Below are 10,124 nucleotides of genomic sequence, written 5' to 3'. Positions count from 1 at the left end.
CTGCTACACCACACCTTCCACCCGGCAATGGTGTACGTGCCCAACACTCCTCAGGGGCCTCTGGGCACCCTGACCCCCTGACCCCACGTCTGGGCACGTGCACAGGGGTTTGGTTGGGTTGTGCAGGATCAGCCTCCCCCGTTGCTCCATGGCGTCCGTCGGTTTCCTCCTTTAACAATGTATAGACCGATCTCTGCGGTGGCAGCGGTGTTACCCTCCTGCCTTAAATCCCTTCTGTGCCGGTGGTGTTATCTTCCTGCCTTAACAATGTACAGATCGTTCCCCGTGGGGATGGCATGAGTTTCCTGCCACAGCAATGCTGAGACAACACATCTGCTGTGGCGATGGTGGGTCTCTGCAGCACAGTCTCTTACACCCAGTCAGAAGGGGTATCTTGAAATTTAATCTAGGGCCCAATATGCTTTTTTAAATTATGACATTAAATTATAGTCTTGTGAATTTACAGTAACTTTTAATCCATAGTGGATAGCTAGATCCCTGTATGTATGTGGTGGAAAGAAAGCACTCAGGAAAAGTGTTTGATGCATTATTGAATTATAACCACCCTGAAACTATTTTCATTGAATCAAACCTGTAGTGCAGTCCAGCTAAAAAATAGGTCATCCCTGAAAGTTAATATTTTTTATGTCATTAATTTACTTTGATTCATTTCAATAAAGCAGGAAAAATAAATGGGATTGAAACCAGAATGTGGACATAGAGTGATGGCCTTGTATTAGTGACACTAAAACAGAAAGCTAGAGGATGTCAGTCCCCGGAGGAGGAAGAGCCTAGGGTGGAAGCTCAGCAGGTGTGAAGGCTGCGGATGTATCTTGACTCCAGGTGAACCCACACTGCAGCCAGCGTAGCAAAAGTGTTGAAAGTGGTGAAAAGGTAAAACAGAGAGGAAATGAAGTAGAGCTGAATTTTGGGGAGGAAAAGTTATTTCTGATGCTGAGGAGGTACGAAAGAGGACTGGAATGGAAAAAGAGCACCACAGATTACCGTTGTGTGCGGAGTGGGGGAATGCCAGTCAGTGGGTGTCAGCTGGCTGGGGCAAAGGATCTCTGCCGATTCCCACTGGTTGTAGAGATGTAGCAAAGCAAATGTCTCCTGGGAGATGAGGAGTAGTATTGTCTACAAAAAGCCTGTGCTTTACTCTTTCTGATGGAAAAGTACCCTCAACAAAAAAAAAAAAAGTAACTCCCTTTTCAGACTTGAAGGCATTTACAGTGGTTCTGCCCACTGTGGCTGGATGGCTGAGCTGGTTCCTTGCGGCACGTGAAGAGCCCTGCTGAGATAGGAAAAGGGTCATCATAGTCCATAGTGCTCTTGGAAACTGTCTTTTCCTGCAAAAAGCCTAGATTAAAGATTCAATAAATAACAGGCCATGTTCCCTAAAATCCAGTGAGTCCTTGCAGAGTCATAAACCAATTTTCCCAAAATGAGTAGGGCAGAGAAAGGTGATGCTAAGGACAAGAAGAGGTAATGCTGAATTGGAGGTAATTGTCATATTCCATTAAGTTTCCTGCATTGCCCTAGGCTGGTCACTTCCTCCTTTTGTTTGTTTAATAGAGATCATGGAGTGAAAGGACAAGTCTTGATGAGTACTGGAAAAGGATGCCTCCAGCGAAATGACTGACTTGTCTTATAAAAAGATGAGTTACATTCATTTGTTGTGCATGAAGCAATGCAGGAGCCACCTTCTGTGGTCCAAGGGCAACGTCCCTAGTTGCAGTCCATGTGAAGTGCCTCCATGTCCACGTATTTGCAACCAAAGTTCTTCAAATACTGCATGGCCTATTGGATTGAAAGAACATGGATTCTGTTCTGAGGACTTACTCCAACAGTGGAGAATTTCTGTATGACTCAGCCTTTGCTATCAACTATAGCCTGTCATCCTTAGTTCCTGGAGCATTTATTCTTCAATCCGTTTTATAAGTAAAGCAGCTGAGAGACACATTAAACACACTGTGCTAGAGCTGAAGGTACAGTACAGGTGGTTCGTATGATTTCTCATGGCCACTGCTGTACTACTTTCATAGCAAATGTGGTAACATAATTCCACCTCTCAGTCTCTCCTGCAGGAATCTGCGCTCTGCTAAGAATTTTATTCTGCAGATTCACACAGAAATGATCCTAAATGCCAGGGTTGAGTTCTCTGTGCATTGTTAAGAAAGAATTTAATTAATTCCACAGTTAATATGACAAATACCAAGCCATGAGCTGTTGTTCCTTTAGGAATTAAATGACAACAACGATGAAGGCACTTCTGAAGAAGGTAGAAGCCTTGATTGAAGAGACTTGGAAACTACGAATGTGAGTCGCGCCAGTGAAACGTCAGGACGGTTTGTGCTTCCCAGTTATATTTGGTCTGTGGTGCATTTTGGCACCTGTGCATGCAACTCCACTAATTTTTACTAATTGTGTCCTTATTTCTGCTTTCTGGGGAAACGGCAGTTCCTTGATTAGAATCGCAAAAGTAAATCTGTGGATTGTTCTTATTTTAAGTGGAAGAGAGTTCTTCAGTCACGGTAAAGATCCAGTAAAGCTGTGTCACGTAAATCAGTCTTAGCTTCCCTGTTGCTTAAATAATAAGACATACTTCATATATCGGGTGTGCACAGACAAACCGCAAAACCTAGATGTGCCAGAAGGTGCTATCTGTGTGGGCCAAGCCTTGAGGGAGGGAGGGAAAACTTGTACCAGGCTTAGGTTAAAAACATATGACAGAAGAGAGCAAAGAGCCGGGCATTTGTCCTGGAAGTCCTGTTCTGACAGCCTCTTCCAGTGTGCTATATTCTGTCTTGGGGACCTTTTCTGGGGCCTTTTTTTTTATAGTAGTGTTTAGTTATGGCAGAAATGCTGACATTTCTTCCGGTAGCAATGTTGTCCCTGAAGAAAATAAAAGCTTCATTGGCAAAGGTGGAAATCAAAGCTGAAAACACAATAGCATTCAGACTTTTGCCAAGAATTACTTGCTAGCACTAAGGGCCTGACCTCACCCAGGCGGTAATACCTTCCTTCCTGGAGCCTTGCAGAACGTTCCAGAAACTCTGGAACTTGAGCGGAACAACGTGCTGCTGCCGTTCAGCTTTACATCAGGCACGGTGCTGCTGAACGCCGAGAAATTTCACTCAGTGCTGAACTCCTTGTCTGCTACTTGCACTTTTTGATAAAAGGTGTTCATTACTCAAGGGAGCACAAGGGCATGTGCATACGCTGGTTTTGTCCACCAAAACAGCTTTACTGGTTGTCCCACCATCATCTTTTTGTTTTGTACTTGAGTTTTATCTTTAGTGCCAATTTTCTCAGCAGTGATTACAGTGCTCTGCATAGAAACAAGCGGAGATTATACAGGCGGAGAAATGAAAGAAGCTGGATTTGAAGTAGTGAAATCCACAAAAAGCAGAACACAAACCTGTTGAATGTGGACAAAGTCAGGTTTTAGAGCAGTGCCCATTATAGGGAAGTTTTCTCTAACACAGATACAATTATTGTGCATGTCATTCATATTACAAGAAATACTGAGTAATTGTGAGAAAACATTCCCTACCAAGAAATATTTTAGGGCACTAGAATTTCATATGGAAGCTTTCTATCATAAAATGTTATTTTAAAATGTTGGTTCTTGCTTTGGATTTTTGCGCTTAAGTCTTTCAGAACTCTCACTTGTATAATTTCAGACTTCAGCTCTGCTTATGATGCAGATGGAAACCTGTGGATAACTGGCTAGCTGAAAAGGGTCACATAGACATAGTCCAGCTGGCTGGACAAAAATGCACATCGCTCTCAGCTTCTCTGAAGTAAAGCAAAAATACACTATCCTTGGCTGTTCTTGTTACACAATATCAGGAAGATCGCGGTGGGAAAAGAATGTTGCAGGTGGGAACAGATAACTACAGAAGAGAAACTAGGGGCGGACTTGGTATTTAGGCAACTAACCAATAATGAGCTTAACTTTTGTAATATGTATGAGCTAATTATAGGAAGGCATAAAAGGTGACTGTAAGGGACAATAAACGAAGTCTGCTGATCACTCATATTGAGTGACTGTGTCTTCCCTCCGTCGCGACAGAAACCTACCTGTGTGCAGATGAATGCTGTGACGTTTCTGTGAAGCGGCCAGACTTGCAGGTGGCGTATGGCAAGAACCTGCAGTATTTGCACTGATGGAACATGCAGGTGACGTAGTGCCCTCAGATACAGGGGACAGATTGTCAAAATTGCATTTAAAACAACATGCATGCAGAAGACCAGTAAAAAACATGCAACAGTGAAAACCTATTTACAACCATTTCAAACCCATTCACAGCATTTCCAATGAATATAACCGGTTCTCGCCAAGTGCCACTTAAATACCACTTCATCTATACCATTTCATGCACACAGACCAGGTTTGGGGGGGTTCTGTTCTGCAGCAAGTTGCAGTGCCGAGCAGAAGCCAGGGCAGGAAGCGATTATGGCTAAAGAGCCGATGCTGATTGAAAGTGTGTGATGCTGCAGAGGAAATGTAACACCCTAGAACCTCAGCTAGTCTGGACATAGATTTCAAAACCAGGGCACATTAAGATGTAAACAGTCAATAGGACCGGGGCCCACCTTTCTCCTAACAATCAGGTCATTAGCAGTAGGAGTGTGCAGAATGATTTCCATGATTAAACTGCAAGTGCAAAATGCATGGAAGTGCGTGCTCATCAACGCTGAGCGGAAACGGCCTTGCTTTTTGCCATGTTTCTTCTCCTGCTTGTTCTAATTCATCCTGGATACAAGAGTCAGGCGTAAGGGCAGCTTATGTCTAGCAAGTGCAAAGAGGCCTTTGAAAAGGCTTAAGATTCTTCTGTGTAACTATACTGGGGAAGCATTGTGAAGAATTGTGCTTCTGATTTTCAAGGTCGCTTCCCCGAAAAGTCATCAGCTCGCATTCAATTAAAATTGCCAGGATCTGAGTGGAAAGTGTCTCTGATGAGAAATGGAACAGAATTCAAATATTTGGTAGAGTTAGCTATTGTTATAATGTAAGTGATGGTTGTTATATGGGTGAAGGGGACAGCTTCCTTTTTATCTAGAGGTTAACATCTGGCGTAGTTTGTAGTATCCATTCAGTAATTTTGAGTGTTATCTAACTTCTGATTCCACCATTTTTTAGAAGTCTGGTCAGTGTAGAAAGCAGTAAGAAAGACAAACTTCAACCTGGGAGCCCTTACTTTTTTTTTTTTTTTTTTTTTTGGTAAGATGTGTATGATGCTCTACAATCACATTGTGTATGTCAGCAGTTTTGCTTTTCTGCAAAGTGCACGTGCCAGAAGAATTGCTCATAGCTGAAAGGGAATTGCCAGGCTACCCTACTGCTAATGCCATGCTTCAACACACAGATGTACCCAGGGCAATGCCCTTCATCACCCTGGGCCTTTAAGCAGCTGAGCGTTATTTATGAAAGCACTGAAGTTTCCCTGCACTCTTCCATGTACCATCTGAGCCATAGTAACTTATTAAAGTGAAAAAATTCTGGAATGACAAAGGTTCTACTACAGCACCACGAAAGGCTTAATCAGTGAAGATAATCGAGACATAAGGACGTTTAGGTAAATTGCAAAGGCCAGTGATCCATCGTTTTCCCCCTGCACTTCTGGTACATACTTTTCTCCTGTTTGCTCCTGTCTGTATGCCCGTAACATCGACACATCTTGTCTTCCATGTCCAAAATGAAAGCTGGTCTTTCTCACAGTGGCTCGGGCCCCTCATAGGACAGGTGGCAAAATACAGGTGCAGGATTTTGTTGCAGGGATGAAGCTGGAATGTAAAACAGCCAGTCATTTATAAGGCAAAGATTAAGTTCAGCCCATGTTCAAAGCAATTTTTTCCTTGCCCCCAAATAGATGAGCCAAAAAATCCCCCACGTATGTCCTTTTCTTGATGGGAGAAAGCTCAGCGCCATTGTGGATGCCAAGAAACAAGCCAGGTTTTAAATCCCAGCTTCTCTGAGATATTGATGTATTTCTGGGAAGTAGCCCTGCAACTCCTGAAAATTAGAGGGCAGCACAAAACAGAGTTTATGAACAGTAAATACAAAGACACATTGTTGATGAGATTGGTCTGAAGAATTATGTGGAAAAGGGAGCTGGAATGGGCCTGTGCGATTTAGCATTCCTTGGTAAATAATTTCTACTGTGGCTACCTAGTTGCTGTGAAAGGACTGTTAGCTTTGTACAGGGTTATTTTTGCCTGGATGCTCCAGAAATAGGTAAGCATGATGCTGTTTCATGAAGAGCCATTAAAGAGGAGCATTTGAGCTGGGTAATAACTGTCTATTCATTCCTGCAACAGGGAACGCAGTTTTATGCACAGGATTTTGATAATACAGCCGGAGGTTAAAAGGGAACTTTCTCTAAGGCTATGGCCAATTGGCACTTCACCAGCAAGAAGGTGACTGGCAGTAGTATTCGTGTAGATGCCACGCGTGTTTATAGATGTGAAGGAAGCTTGCTTGTTTGTTTGTTTGTAAAGGTGCCTGGAGCTCCATTCTACATGAAGGTATTGCTGTAGACATCTGGGGGTGGGCCTGTGAGGTGGGAGCAGAACTTGTACTCAGTTTCTACAAATAGAACAGAATTTGCAAGGAAGATAAAAAGTGAATATTGTCCTTGTTGTTTGTGATACACAGCTGTGCTCAAAAGGCCCAACTAGTGTGTGGTCCAGATTATCCTGAATAAAACATGGACTGTGCTGCTTGTCTTCCTAACAGTCACTGTCCTTGCTGTGCTTATAGCAGTGATTAATAGTAATAACTAATCATTAATAATTCATCATAGTTAATAGGTAGCACAATGATCAGCTATCACAGTAACCTCAGTTAAAGTAGCGCTTATGCTTAGGGAGAGGCGGTACTACCAATGAAAAGCAATTTGCAAATTCAAGGTTGACTGTGTCAAGAAAGACAATTATAAAATCAACTTCATTTGCAGGTGCAAAGAGCCAACACCATCTGCTACTGGCAATATGTAACCAGTGTGATGGATAGGAAAGAAACCAAAGCTCACGTTAGAGAAAAAGCTCCACTAATAGGCATAGTTGAAGAGATGTGGTTTGGTAGTGGGAAACATCTCTTGGCATGCTGGTTGTTCAAAGTCTCATACATTTCTGCCTTGCTTAAGAAAGGCATCCTTTGTCTGAACCCCTTGCTCTGGAGTGCAAGGAACACTGGCAGTGGGGTGCAGGAAGAAGCTGAAATTCCCTTGGTCACATGCGATTTGCCTGCACTGTTTGCATTGTACAGACAAAATGAAAAAAACCCAAAACAACCAGCCCTCAGCATGCCCTCGCTGTGTGCGAATAGCGCGTGGTCAGGTACTACGACGCTAGGTAACTGGTCCAGACGCTTAGACAGAAATTATGCAAGATAGACACCTGCACAGAAGATCAGTTCCCTGTTTTATGGAACAGGATACAGCTCTGCTTCAGCATAGTGAGCTCGGGTATTGCCAGATGTGTTAGCAGCACGTCCTGGTTTCAGCTGGGATGGCGTTAATTACCTTCTTAGGGGCTAGCGCAGTGCTGTCTTTTGGCTTTGGTGTGAGGCACTGCAGTTCCTCAGGCCTCGCTAGCAAAAGGGCTGGAGGGGCGCAAGGGCTGGGGAGGGGAGACTGCCAGGTCCGCTGACCCGAACCAACCGCAGAGGTGTTCCATGCCATGGGACGGCACGCCTGCTCTCTGTGTACCTGGGGGCTGGCTGGGCAGGGGGCTTGTTGCCTGGGGACTGGCTGGGCATCAGCCGGTGGGCGGCCAGCAGCTGCGTTGTGCACCACCTGCTCCTTTCTTCCTTTCCCTCTCCCTTTTCATTATAACTATTATTGTCACTGTTGTGGCTATTCTTCCATTTTTATTCTGTTTCAATTATTAAATTGTTCTTACCTCAGCCTTTGAGTTTTGCGTTCCTTTCCAGCTCTCCCCATCCCTCTGGCTGAGGGGGGAGCGAGCGAGCGGCTGCGTGGCACTGGGTTACCAGCCGGGGTTAAACCACGACACCGCACCACTTGCAGGGTAGCGGGGGCTGTTTCCAACAAGCAGCAAGGAGCAGCCACCCACATTTGAGAGCAGGTTTCTCACTGGCAACCAGAAAACAGACACGTCATCGCTGCAGTGAATGACTGGACCGGGCTTTCCCTCGCTGCTGTGCTCGATGTTAACGCTGGTTTGCCCAGCAGCCAGTAACCTCCGCTTCTCGCTGGGAGCCAGCAGTAAAGCAGCATTTACCACTGGCTTTTCTAGGCACACAGAACGTGCAGCTGCTTTGTTTTTAGTCACAAGTGCTTTATGTCTATACCCAGGGAAGTGTGGCGAGGGGTACCTCTGAGGTAAAGGCAGGATGAAAACAGGACACAGGCGGTCAGCATGCTTACAGGGTACCAGAGTTATGTTCCCTCTGCAGAGCATCAGTGGAGCGGAGTGGCAGCGATCAGCAATGAATTATAAGCAAAAGCCTGGATGTTTCAGAGGTCAGGACTCACTGGGAAGACATACTAGTGCTGCAGCAGGACTACTCAACCACTACTCTGCCAATGAGTAACTGAAAAACTAATGTTTTGTAGCAACAATTCAACATGGTATTTTGAAGACAGCAAAACCTGGGAAACTCCTGACACTTTTGCTCATGAGGAAAAAGCAACTGGCATAATAAGATTTTCTGAAACAGAGTTGTTTATTCCATACAACTGATTGCAAAGATCTGCAACCTGCTTGTAGCTACTGACCCCAAAGGGTTTCTAAGGTACCTGAGCAAAGAAATCAAGAAACACACTTGCTTTCTTCTTTGGAAAGAGATCAGGAAGTTCCTGAACCTGAACTTGACTGTTCGGGCACAAGCCAGAGAAAGCCTTGCTAAAGTCAAGGTAAGCAACATGCACTGCTCTTCCTCTGTCCACTCAGTTACTCACACATCGCTAGAGAGGTACCAGGTCAGTGCGGCATGATTTCACCCTTTGCAAACCCATGCTGACTCCTCCCTACCAACTTCTTGTCCCCAGCATCTTTGGAAACGGCTCCCAGAGTACGTGCTCCGCCACCTTCCCAGGCAGCACGGTGAGGCTGCAGTTCCCAGCTCCTCGGTCTTGCCCTTCTTGAAGATGGGACAGACATTCCCTGTCTTCCAGGCCTCAGAGCCTCCCCCAAGTGCCATGCCCTCTCCTGCTTCATCAGGAGTGTCCCCACAGTGACACTGGGGATGGACTTTCGAGCGCAGGAATTGCCTGGACTTCTCTGTACCCCCTCACGCCTCATCATAACTGCTATCAATGCCGGTTATGGCAGATGCCAACACCGAATTTCTGTTCTGCTGCTCCACCAGCCAAGAGCTCTCCCCTCTCACTAAGAGCTGGCAGCAGAGAGCGGTGAGGAAACTTGAGCACAGGTCACGTCTGAGTTTATCACAGTGACTGACAACACAACGTGAATGTCAAGATGTTCTGTCCCTGCTTCCTCTGTGGAGAGACACTAGAAAGTAGCAAAAGCTGAACTTCTCTTTGACCACTCCGGTGCAGGCTGGAGAAATTTCGTTACACCTTTTTCCTCTGCAGGGGATCAAAACCTGTGGGATTTCCCAGCGTTTCACGGCCACCAGAAGCTCACCTGCTACCTTCTGCCCAAACCACAAGGAGGATTGCTCTAAAATACAGGGAAAGTCTGGGAACTGATCTTAACACAATTGTGGAGAAGGACATACACACATGCTGGCCTTTTGCCTGGCCTCCAGGACAGGCTGAAGGCGCAGCGGTGAACAGAGCTGAAAGGAGCAGAGCGCTCTGGAGAGCTGTACGGTTAGGGAAAGGGGTAGAAAGCGATGTCAAGAAGGGAAACGATAAAACAAAGACATATATTAGATGACAAGGTTTATTAAATTTCAAACAGAATATCTGGAATTAAATACAGTATATTAACTTCACAAATATGTATTCATATAAAAAGGAACAGCGTCACAGCAACATTCATTGCTTTCCTCACTGCCTGTTAACTCAAGTCCTTGAATTAGTGGGTAAAACCCCCAAATTTTTCCAGTCTTAATTGATCTTGGGACAACCATTCTTCCTTTCCCAGAACTGGGACTTTGTTCTATCATCTTCTGATCACTA

Source organism: Falco punctatus (assembly GCF_963210335.1).
Source record: "Falco punctatus genome assembly, contig: scaffold_71, whole genome shotgun sequence".
Classification (NCBI taxonomy): domain Eukaryota; kingdom Metazoa; phylum Chordata; class Aves; order Falconiformes; family Falconidae; genus Falco; species Falco punctatus.
Note: the sequence above shows the minus strand (reverse complement) of the source record.